Below are 12,607 nucleotides of genomic sequence, written 5' to 3' on the forward strand. Positions count from 1 at the left end.
TGAGGCTTCCCTTAAACCAAACCCTAGCATATACTATATGATGTGGGATTGGGTCAACTTTGGTGGCGGACTTCAGTTTCGATGGTTGCACTTTGAAAGGTGCATCTCTTTCTATCTGAAAAAAGAGGCATTTCATCTCATCAACCTAGCTAATTGGATAACACAAATATATGCAACAAATAACTAATTGGATAACACACAATTATTATTGATAAGATTCGTACTTTTTATATGCAAAACATGTACGTAAGATTCCTACGATAAATAAGAAATAAAACGAAGTGCTACCAACAATATTCCGCGTCATTTGATTTAACGATTTTTTTTATGCCATGTCGATGTAGTGCATAATGATTATGGTATGTATCGATGATAGGACTTAGTTAGCTTGTTTTCTTGTATTTATATAGTTAGTTTCTATTTATTATAGTGATTTAAGCTATCTTCATGTGTTTGTAGGTTTAAATGGCAAAAGAGGCAAGAAAGTGCATTTTCGAGCTATTTGGAGCAATTTTAGGCTTGGAATGGATAGCTTGCATATGGAGCAAGGTGGATGAACGAATTTGAAGTTAAAAGAGGCTAGGAACATGCTACAAATCTGGAGAAACAAGTTCAAGACAAAGAAGATAAGGAAAGAGCAAGAAACATGGAACATTATCCAAACAACCTTATCTTATTCAAACCTTATCCAACATTATCTTATCTTATCATAACCTAATCTTGTTCCACCTTAATTCCAGCTGCAAAGAGGACTTAATTTCATATTAATTCACCTAAATATCAGGTTCTAGAAGCTCTATCCTTCTCCTACATTGGTGCTACACCCTTAGCCCTTGTTCTTCTAGAAACATGCCATAATACCCTTTCTAGAAGCCCTATTCCTGATCCTAATTGTATGCCGCACCCTCTCCCTATCCCCCTTGGTTTCTACCAAACCATAACCTTTTTCCCTTAGGATTGAGCAATCATTTTCCCTTCAGAAATTGTGCAAAACCCTAGCATATAAATACATGTTTCTGCCGCAGAAAATGATCCATCCATTAACTCATTCAAGCATTCATTCATTCAACCATCTCACACCACAATTCACACCACATACACCTAAATCTCTCTAGTGTCGCATCAAGGAAGGAAGGAGAAGAAGAGTGTCGTGCCTGCCACCATCCAAGGGAGTGTCGTAAGCCTACTTTGGAGTGTTGGAGCGTTTCTGGGTTCTTTCTATCCTTAGTTTTAGTTTGATGTTTATTTTAATTTGGTTTTCAATTATGATGAACATGAGGAACTAATTTCTTTATAGTTGGAGGTGAATTCGAAGCCATGATTATATGTTTTATATGAATTGATTACGTCCAGTTATTGTTTCTTGAGTCTTGAATGTGATTTGCTTATCTGAGTTATCAAAACTTGTTTATGTATGTTAATTGAGGGTCAACACTTAATTTGCATGCATGAATTTGATGCTAGAGTATAAGGAAGTTTCACCTAATCGTTATGAACTTATATTCACAAGTAGTGGAAGTCACTAGTCATGATTGTGTTAAGTAAATTCTTGGCATGAGTATCATGCTTTTCATAGTTACGAATGCCTCGTCAATGCTTATGGTTTTCAAAGAACTTAGTGACCTTTGATATGTCTTTCTATCATGCTTTTCGTAGTTAGGGAACTTGATAAGGATAATTTGGTTGCGATGTGTATTCCATCCAATTCAATGAGTTAAGGAAAATCTGATGGTTAATTTGTGCTATCACGGTTAACTTGGGGTGTTGTCATTCATAGTCTAAAGGAATAATAACTGGAAATTGGTTTGTATGCATATGTTATGTGTGGAGAAGGACCCTCTAACTAGCCTTTCACCCTTTTCAATGCACCAAATTCGTTTTTATAAAGTGTTTTATGCAAAGTTTCTGTTTTAAGTTTTAAATTCGTCAAAAACAATCCCCCTTGATTGAGTCTTGTTATTTGAGTCAAAATCTGTTTTCTTTTAGTCTCTTGAGTCAAATTAAGTCTTATTTTTGTAAAAATCACTTGTTAGGTCTAGAATTGAGTCTTTTTTTATTGTTTGTTGTTGTTTTGAGTGTTTTGAGTTAGTTTTGAGTCTATAGAGTCTAATTTAGTGTTTTTAAGTCTTATTTGTGTTGATTAGCATCTCTAGTTAATCCCCAGTCTAGAACGATCCTTACTTACATATATACTACAGTTGTTAACATTAGGTTTAATTTGTGTGTCAAGTTAATTTTCACATCAATCGATCTATAACATTTTGCTAGGATTAATAACCTTATTAACTTGAAATATACAAGAATAACTTACACAAGTTTAAATCTATATTCATCTCTTTTCCCAAATCTGATCAGTTGACGAGTTTATAAGAAGGGAAAAGTACAGTAAATCCGAGACATGAAAGTTTTTCTTACGATCAATGGATCAATTTGTTTTCATTTACTACATGTAGCTTGTTTGCAATTTTCTTGATATATCCCTCTCACCTCAACTCTAATTGGTATCATGAATGCTAATTTGTTCTTGGCCTAGACTTGATTTTGTCATCAATGTCAAAACTAGAATACATAGCCATTAATGTTAACTTATAACGCACTACTTGAGATGTGAGATGTGAGATTTTGTGCCCACAGAATCTAGTATCTATTGACCTCGTTTACTTTCAAATTCCTCTTTTGAGTGCGTAATGCAGGTTGAAGAGGGAGGGACGCAGTTCTCATATAGGATAATATAATATAAACTAAACGTAGCAAAAAGTTTTTGGCTTTGATCGTTGAGATTTGAAATTGATAGATGTCACGTCATGATCCGTGGATAAAGACCATTCATGAGCTAGGGTGTGAGCCATATCTTAGCTATAGAAATAAATTCTACAACCAAGATATGGTGGAAAATTAAAATAAAATTATTTTGTACTGATTACACAATATATCGTATAACAAAATCGTACATAAAATTTATTGAATACGCAGCGGAATAACTATAGTGCACAAATTAATTCATAACAAAAACTACCAACAAAATAATAAGGGTAAATTACATAATACCCCCTCAAGTTTGAGGTCTATTATAACCCCATACAACATCTTTCAAACATTTCACTTTCATACATCACCTACTATTTTATTTCAATATAGTACCTCCGTTACATTTTCCATCCATTAATCCGTTAAGAGCTGACGTGACTGCCACATTTTTACCATGTGGCTACCACCTGTGTGCCATGTGGCAAAAAAAAAAATTAAATTTTTTTTTTCTAAACCTGAATCTTCTCAACCAAAATAAAATAAAAAGAACTCAAAAACGCAGAACTCAGCATCGAACACTCCACCCAGTAAAAATTCCAACATCTTCCTTTTATTCCCCACAACCCCAAATTCCCTCCAAAACTCCTCAACCCAAACCCTAATTCCTCCCCCACATGAAGAAAATCCCAGTCCAATTCAATCCCAATTACCTCAAATCCCACCTGAGAAACCCTAAATTATGGTTCCTCAATCCCTAGATTTCCCACGCCTATGTTGCCTACATCTTATCAATCTTTAGCCTTCTCCCCCATCCCCTCTATGAATGACACTCTCTCTCCTCCGCCATCCCCCGGCGATGGCACCGATACCTACGAGGCATGGTACGACAACATCCAATACCTTTTCAACATCTCCGCCATTGGCTTCTTCTTCTGCGTCTTCTTCTTCATCTTCATCAAGCTCCGAATTGACCACCGCCGCATGCCTGCCCTGTACGCCCTCGTCACCAAGCTTCTCGCAGTGTAGCACGTTACCTGTCGAGAGATTGTGCACTACTACGGTGCTGACGCCACCCAATTTCTCTTGATTGAGGGTGGAAGTTGCGGGTTTCTATTGTCCATGGCGGTTGGAAGGCTTGGCTCGGGAGGGAGAAGAGGGGTTGCGGGGAAGGTGGGGTGGGTTCTGTGTTTTTCTTTTTTTTTTTCTTTTTTTTTTTTTTTTGTTGAGAAGATTCATGTTTTTTTTTAATTAAAAAATTAAATTTTTTTCCACATGGCACACAGATGGTTGCCACGTGGTACAAATATGGCAGCCACATCAGCTCTTAACGGATCAATGGATGGAAAATGTAACCAAGGTACTATATTGAAATAAAATAGTAGATGAGGTATGAAAATGAAATGTTTTAAAGATGTTGTATGGGGTTGTAATAAACCTCAAACCTGAGAGGGGTATTATGTAATTTACCCAAATAATAATTATTTTGTGACAATTCTTTCAAATGCATGAAATATATATGCTAGTGAGATGCATGGATGTACTCTCTCCCTTCTAATCCCATCAACACATACCTAAGGCACCCAAGCTTACACGTCCCATACCATGCTTATACCACTTGGCTCCGAATACCTTATAATATGAGTTAACTCATGTTCATCCCTTAAACCCAATTTTCAGAATTAAATTCTCGGTTTCCACTTTATTATACAGGCACTTCCCCCGACGCTTGACATATTCAAGGTTCATTATTTTATATTCAAGGCAAACTTCAGCCCTTGAATATCCTCATAACTTAACTCTTTACACAAGTGAGCACTTGACACAACACAACTCTTTTTTTTTTTCTTGTTTTGCAATGCATATGTGTATGCCATGTAACAAGGATATCATTAATGGTAAATTACATTTTACCCCCTCAGGTTAATATCGATTTCAATTCCTTACAACATCTTTAAAACATTTCAATTTCATACATTTACTTATCAATTTTATTTCAATTTCATAAATCTGTTACAAAATCCGTTAAATAAACCATTATGTGATGATGTGGCTGCCAAATTTGTGCCACGTGGCAAGAATAATAATTTTTTATGCATTTAAAATATTATAATAATTTATCCTATTAGAAAAAAAAAATCCATGTTTTTCCCCGAGCGCACCCCATCCCACCCCACCCTCACCTCCCCCGCAACCCCACACTTCCACCCCACCCAAAACCCACCCTCGGGCACCGGATTATGGACTTCCGAATCCCCGGAAAGGGGATTCATGACCGACTACTTCTATGATCTCAAGCATGTAGAGAGTGTGACAACCCGTCCCTAAAATTTCGTTTTTATTTATTTTAATCTAGGAATTGACGAAAATGCCCTAGAGGCAAGGAATTTGACTTCTGTCGACCATCGTCTAGAGGAACGTATGCCTTATTCTTTAGGCGTATTTGTGTAATACTCGTTGGTACAAACGCATAAGCGAAAACCGTTCACTTGTCCGGATTATAACGGTATAGTTACGGACATTTGAAGTTGTTTCACTAAATTATAGATTTAAAGGAAAAAAACTCCCACCATGTGGGAATCGTAACCAATAAAAAATCAGGAAGAGAGAAAAAAAAATGAAAAGGGGAAGCTCCCCTTCCCGTTGACCCTTGCACCACACACCCAACCCAACCAATTCCGGCGATTTTTGCCATTTTTCCATTAAACCACCACCATCCAAGACCTGCAACCTCTTCCACAACTTCCCATCTACCATCTCCACCTAAATTTGAGGATTTTAAGGTCCAATTTTGTGTAGAACCTCACTGGAGCACCGAAGGTGCTCGATGGTGATTCCTTCGATCCGGTGAGTTTCACTACCCACCACCACCCTTAATCAACTTCCCTTGGGCCCAGGAACAAGACCCAACCAATGGTAGAGAAGTAGGAACACTGAGGGAGGAGAGTCGAAGTTCACCTATTTTAGGGTTCGAGGGAGGAGAATCGAAGTTCACCTATTTTAGGGTTTGAGTGAAATTGGAGCCTTTCCCGACCAAATTGGACTTGGTCACAGGTATAAAATTTACTCCGTTCTTTGAGATCTTCATTTTTGAAAAATTTGAGAATTTTTGGAGATAATTGAATTTTCCGACGAATTGGGGCAGCTGACCGCCGTGTGCGGCGGCGCGTGAGCCGAGTCAGCCCTTGACCTTTTTAAGCTAAGTTCGATACCCCAATTCCATAGGTGAAGTCCGATTGATGAAATCTCATCGTTTGAGCATAGTTTTGATAAAGATCGCTACTTGAAAATTATGTGAGTTGACGATCCGACCGTTGGATCGTCACCAAACTTTAATACATTATAGCATGTAATATTTGAGGGTATTCAAAACTTACAGATTGGGAATTTGAAATATGGATCTTCCCGAATTAGATTTATAAGTGCGTAAAATAAAACGTTGACCGTCACCGAAATTGGCAATTAGCGGAGATCCAACCGTTGGATTGTAATGAAACTTCAGTATGATGTTTTAGAAGCAAAATGTGGATGTTTGGAGATTACGAATAGGAAATCTGAGATGTAGATCTTTTGGATTGAGTTACGTAAGGTTGTGGACCCTACCGTTGATCTTTGATCGACGGTTGACTTTTGGTCAATGAGTCTCAAATCATTCTACAATGTCATTGGGATGTGTTTTATGTAAGTTATGTGTCCTATTGATAAGAGTTCTGAGACGTGATTGAATAATTGTTCTAGGTGAGGATCGTTCGTGACGTCTCGATATTCGTGCTAGGAAGTCATAGCGCAGACCTCAGGTGAGTGAATATTTTCCTTCTATCGTATGTATATCATTGATAGTTCCACAAAACGCTTTTAAATTGATTTATGCATTTTATGCCATGTCATATATATTTGTATATTCTAAAATACTATGATATGGTTGAGTTTTAGATTGCATTATGGTATAACCATAAACATATTACCTACATATAATTGTTGTGAATGCCTTAAAGTGCTAAGGTGAACGCATGATGTACAAGTAAGTTCAGGTGAGCTTATAGTATTATTTGAAATGATTGAGTTAGGGCATGACTATATTAGTGTTTTGTGTAACTCTGACACTGTCGTATAGGTTGCAATAATAGGCAACTCCGATATTGTCGTACAGGTTGCAATGATAGGCAGCTCCGACCCTGTCATACAGGTTGAAATGATAATGATAGGCAGCTCCGACACTGTCGTACAGGTTGCAATGATAGGCAACTCCGACACTGTCGTACAGGTTGCCTATGAGTTGTACAGGTTACATTAGGGAACTCCGACTCAGGTGTTATCATGGATTGATTTATGAGTCGTACAAGTTGCATTAGGCAACTCTAACTTAGGTGTTATCATGGATTGACTTTGAGTCATACAGATTGTTGTGTTTGGCGGCTCTTCGATTTCACTACCACATCGTCGATATATACTTCTATGACCGTATTGATCAAATCATAGAATATCCTATTCATAGCTCGTTGGTATGTGGCACCGGCGTTCTTGAGGCCGAATGGCATGACGACCCATTCGTATGTACCAAGTGCCCCCGGGCAATGGAAAACGGTTTTGTGAATGTCAGCTTCAGCGATAAAGATCTGATTGTAGCCAGGTTGGCCGTCCATGAAGGACAATATTCCATGATTGACTGCAACATCAATTAACAAATCTGAGATCGACATCGGGTATTCATCCTTAGGAGTGGCCATATTCAAATTACGGAAATTGATACAGATGTGTAAAGTGTCATTCTTCTTAAGTACTAAAACAATATTGGCTAACCACTCGACGTATCGAGCGGTTCGAATAAACCTGGCTTTTAAAAGTCGAACTAGTTCGTCTTTCATGTTAAGCTATACCTCAGTCGAGAATCAGCGATGATGCTGTCTAAAAGGCTTACAACCAACTTTGATGCATAATTCATGTTCAACGAGGTTCTGATCGAGGCTCGGCATCTCATGGTAACTCAAAGCAAAACAATCTTTAAACTCGTGTAACAATTGACAAGGTTCGGTCTTCATGGAGTGAGGTAACAACGCACTAATGAATAATGGCCTAGGGTTCTTAGCCATTCCAACATTTATTTCTTCTAACAGATCCATGACTTAGGGTCGACTATCTTCGAGTTCGGCCGGTGCGGCCTGAACTTTATCTAACGATAATACTGGGCCATTGTCTCCCTCGGCCAAAAATTTGATTAAGTTTATGCCCGAGTGTGGATGCTTGGAAATAGCATACCAATAAGCCAGCAAATGTTCCATGGTGGATGAAATCGTGGCCCGACGCCTTTCTTGTTAGGTATCAGTCATTGCTGTTGATAATTAAGTCTACCAAGCCAAGTCTCGCTGAATCCTGGTATACAGTCTCGACGCCTACCTTGATAGCTTTCTGAATTAAGATTTGAGTCGGTCATCCGTCCTCGTTGAAACCCTGTAAGGTAATGTAGCCAATGTGATCGTCATAACAGCGGGCCTGAATCATGTTGGTCTCGAACGACTGATTATCGGCTGGGTGAACCACAACCGATTTCCATGTTTTCAAGAACTGAAAGACCTATTGTGTCCTGATCGTCTTCCTCCGGGTGATCGAGGGCAGTATCATGCTTCTAAGCATTTTTGTCATGGTCGTCTTCTGCCTCCTCGGATGCTTGCTCTTGGGGAATGACACCTAGACCTGGTTCATTATGGTTGTCGTCTTCGAGGATGTTCGATGCTGAGGTTTTCCTGGAACGTTTTACGGGGTCATTCTTCATAGGCGACTCAAATGTTCCTTGTGTCTAGATATGCATCTAAACGCGCCACACGATCTTTCTCACTGGCCGTAAGGCCAAAAAGTGATACGATCGAGAGTACTTCAGAATGATATCGTAAATGCTAAAGATCTTCAAGGGAGAAATGACGCTCGGTGATATCTATGTCTATGTATGGGTCGACCTCAAAATCAAGGACTCGAGCCTCACGTATATATTGGAATCTAGCTTTTATTGCTGGATCAGTGGTTTTTTGGATAATCTGTTCAGCATCGGGACAAGTTAATGTCAGGTCGAGAGCTTCTTGGCATGCCTTGGGCAGGTTGTACAAGTCATTGCCGAAATGCTTCTTGTGAAATTCTCGCATGTACTTTAAGGATTCACCGAGGAATGAAGGGTGTAGATTCTGTTGGACTTTTATTAATGGCTCATGCAAAGGTAAGGGGGGAAGCTTGTTTTCGGCTTCTTGTCTGAAATGCTCGAGACGAGCTTTCATCTCCCCAGGCCAAAGAAGGAGTTTGATGCGTTTTTCAGATTCTGCAATGGTGGTTTCAAAATCACGATCAACTGTCTTTTTCTCTTGAAGTAGTTCGGCCATAATGGTCGGGGTTGGTCAGTCATCGCTGCTTCCCGTTGTATCTTTTGGTTGCCACCTGGTAGTCGAATTGGCTTGTGGTTCTTGTCATCGAGCCATGCAATCTATCCGCTGGCGGCGACATTTCTGAGATTTAGATAACCATGTATACATGCCAGTGGGAGAATTGTAACTATACCAGCATTGGTCGTGTGGCTTAGGCGGCTTGAAGGTTTTCTGACTCAACGATGAACTCAAACCGTTGGAGTTACGTGAATAGTAGTCATCTTTATAAAACGGCGCGTCAAAGTCAAGACATCGGCTGACTAAGGTTGGACCATTTGGTCGTACTTGAGGGCCAAGTCTTTCGAACACCTTCGGGCGTTGGTCGGCACCGAGTTTCTTTGGAGGTGTCACTGTGGTCGTGGTCAGTCACCATGAAGTTGGAGCCTGAGGTGTTTTCTCTTTAGGTTTGGTTAGGAGAACATATGTCTTCCAATGACCGCATAAAACCATTGGTTCATCAGCTTCTTCAGAACTGGAACCTGACATGGATTTGACTATGGTTGGCCCTGAAAACTCCGTGGGTAGTTCATTGGAGAATAAATCAATCTTGAGTCACGGCTGGGAGTTCTGCTTAAGGACATGTTGTACTGGGACAAACTCGATCTTCCTTTTCCCTTTGTTTATAGGTAGATGAGCATCTACCATGCCAATTGTTGTCGAGGGAAAGGGATTAACGTGAATAGCCATCTGTTTCTCATGAAATTTTAACTTACCTTTATTAATCCAACTTTGAATCGCATCATGGAACACGACGCAATTGTTGGTGGTATGCTTGTTTGAATTATGGTACTTGCAATACGTTTTGCCTTTCAACTCTTCGGCCTTAGGAATGTTATGTCCTGGCCGAAGTTTTATGATCTTTGCTAACAACAACTGTTTGAAAATTGCATCAGCCTTGGTGATATCGAAAGTGTAGACTTTCGATGTTTTAATTGTCTCTTCAGAGGCCGAGTGGGTTTTGGTATCCTTGGAATTGATTTGAGCTAATGCCTTGCAAACGTATGGTTTTTTTATTACAATCTCAGCCACATCCACACTGGCGTATTGGGAATCCTTACTTTCGGTCAATGCGTAGCTAACCGTGGGATTCTTGTATATCGTTCCTCGGGACGGGGACTTTGAGATCTTTTCCTCTCGGAGCAAATAATCATACTGCTCAACGTGTTGAGCCAGTTCGTACATATCTTAGATATTTGCCCCCAGGAATTTCTTTTTTGTATTCCATGTCCAGGCCGTTTAGAGCGATTCTGACGAATTCAACTTCAGGAAGAGGTACTCGGCACCAATTTCTAGCCGATTTGAACCTTGTTAAGTATTCCATTGGCGACTTGTCTGAGGCTTAAGCCATCCTAGCTAATGATGAAACTGATATTTCCATCCCCGGTCGATAAAATTGTTCATGGAATTTTTCGGCCAGTTCCTCCCAACTTTAGACGGAGTTAGGTGGGAGGTTGATGTACCAAGCAAATGCTGAACCTGTTAGTGAGAAGTTGAATAGTCGCAGTTTATGGAAATCGCTATTAACGTCTCCACATTGCACAGTGAACCGAGCCACATATTCTAACAAAGATAAGGATGATTCTTCAACGAAAAGACTGAAGTCTAGGATCTTGAAGCCTTTAGAATTTTCGAATTTCTCCACATAAGCCGGGTACGGATGGATGAACTTTTAGAACTTCGGCCTTTTTTTTAAGGCCGAATCGATCATCCTTTGGACCTCGGTCATATTGACAGATGTTATTTCCATTCCCTGGTCGGGTCCGTCTGATCTACTGCTTGATCCTCCTCTTTTTTCTAACTTATTGGTTGGAGCCGAGCAGATCCTATCTCGGCTTGTAGTGGAACTTTCTTAAATGGAAGTTGTCGAGGTTGGCCGATGTGGCCATCTTCGAAGGCTTTACTGACCAATAGTTCAAGCAATCTAGTCTGCGTATCACTATTGCTCTGTATTGCTTCGAGCAAATTGTTCAATTTCTAGCCAATCGACTGTTTGACCTGCCGAGATTGCTCATCAAGTCGTCTTCGAAGAAACGACCTAGTCGGGGGATCAGAACCTTCCTCACCATCTTCGTCACAATCTTCCATTATTCCTTCGATGACAATGCCTGCAATTTTGTTAGGAATTTCTGGGTTGCGAAGCTGGCCGCTGAGACAAGCTTCATTTTCTCAGTGTGTCGCACTTACACCCTCAGGTGGCACAGTAATGAGGGGATTTTTTACCTATGATAAATCTTGTCCAGGGCCCTGTACTGGCAGGTCGGTCGTTGATCCTAAAAATTACAAAGCCTACGTGGCACGCAGGCCCAGTAACTAATGAGCTAACTACATCATTCGGTTAATGTTACGTTGAGCGCATTGCTGACTTCTTGATCTTGCGATTGCGTCCGAGGAAGGAACAAGTCTCGTCTTCAGGTTCTCGAGCCTGAAAACAAGACTGCTAGTTCTGCGAAGCTCACAAATCGTCGGTACCGGATTTGGTCACAGTGATTATATTCATAAGAGTATAAGCACGTCGAATCGACACCAAACTATATGGACACAAGTACTCAAAGAAGACGTATGTCTTGATGGTAAATATGGTTCGGCCGTCAGAATGCCAAACTCTAAAACTCACTTGTGAGTATCCAATCATAAAATCACTCGGCGTTCAACGTGCCGAATGTAGTAACTTGTAACACCCTACTTCGCCGAGAAGGCTAATAAGATGACCTCTACCAATAAAAATTCGAAAACCCTTCTTGACTGAGACTTGGATAGATAACCAGTCGGCCTTGACGCAGTGCTGTTTATCCAAACTAAAGGTGCTTCTTGGTCGGCTGATTATACGGCAACAGTGTTGTTTATCTAAACTGAAGGTGTTCGCTGGTTGCCTTCACAGTGCTGTTTATCCAAACCGAATGATCAATAAAAAACCCTCTTCGTTCTTCGTCAAAATCCTCCTTCAAGATCAAGCCCCGACGCCCCTTAAAGAAACTTCCCTCAACCTTCAAGATCAAGCTCTGACGGCCCTTGAAGAAAGTGTTCATCGTTCATCACCTGTTCATCCTAAAATCAAGCCTCGACGGCCCTTGGATTACCAAACAACTGTTCTTCAGGATTAAGCCCCAATGACCTTTGAAAATCTATTCATTAACTGTTCATCCCTAAATCAAGCCCCGACGGCCCTTTAGATCAACAGCTCATCCACAAACCCACACCTTACGAAGATAGAATCAGAAGACTAAATTACAAAGAGATTGTAACCCCAAAGTCATTAATATAAAATATTATTTTCGTACACGTATTCTTGTTTCAGGAATTTTCGTGTTTACAAATTTTGCACGCCCAGTGGGACCTTTCTACCTCTCATCTATATCCTCAAATCATCGAAAAGCGCAAATGGCATCAAGAAATGATCAAGCTGTTCCTGCAATCAAAGCGAAGAACAAAAACATCATCACCGCAAGTGGTGATAT

Source organism: Pyrus communis, chromosome 3, assembly GCF_041283825.1.
Source record: "Pyrus communis isolate YQ-2024b chromosome 3, ASM4128382v1, whole genome shotgun sequence".
In the NCBI taxonomy this organism is placed as follows: domain Eukaryota; kingdom Viridiplantae; phylum Streptophyta; class Magnoliopsida; order Rosales; family Rosaceae; genus Pyrus; species Pyrus communis.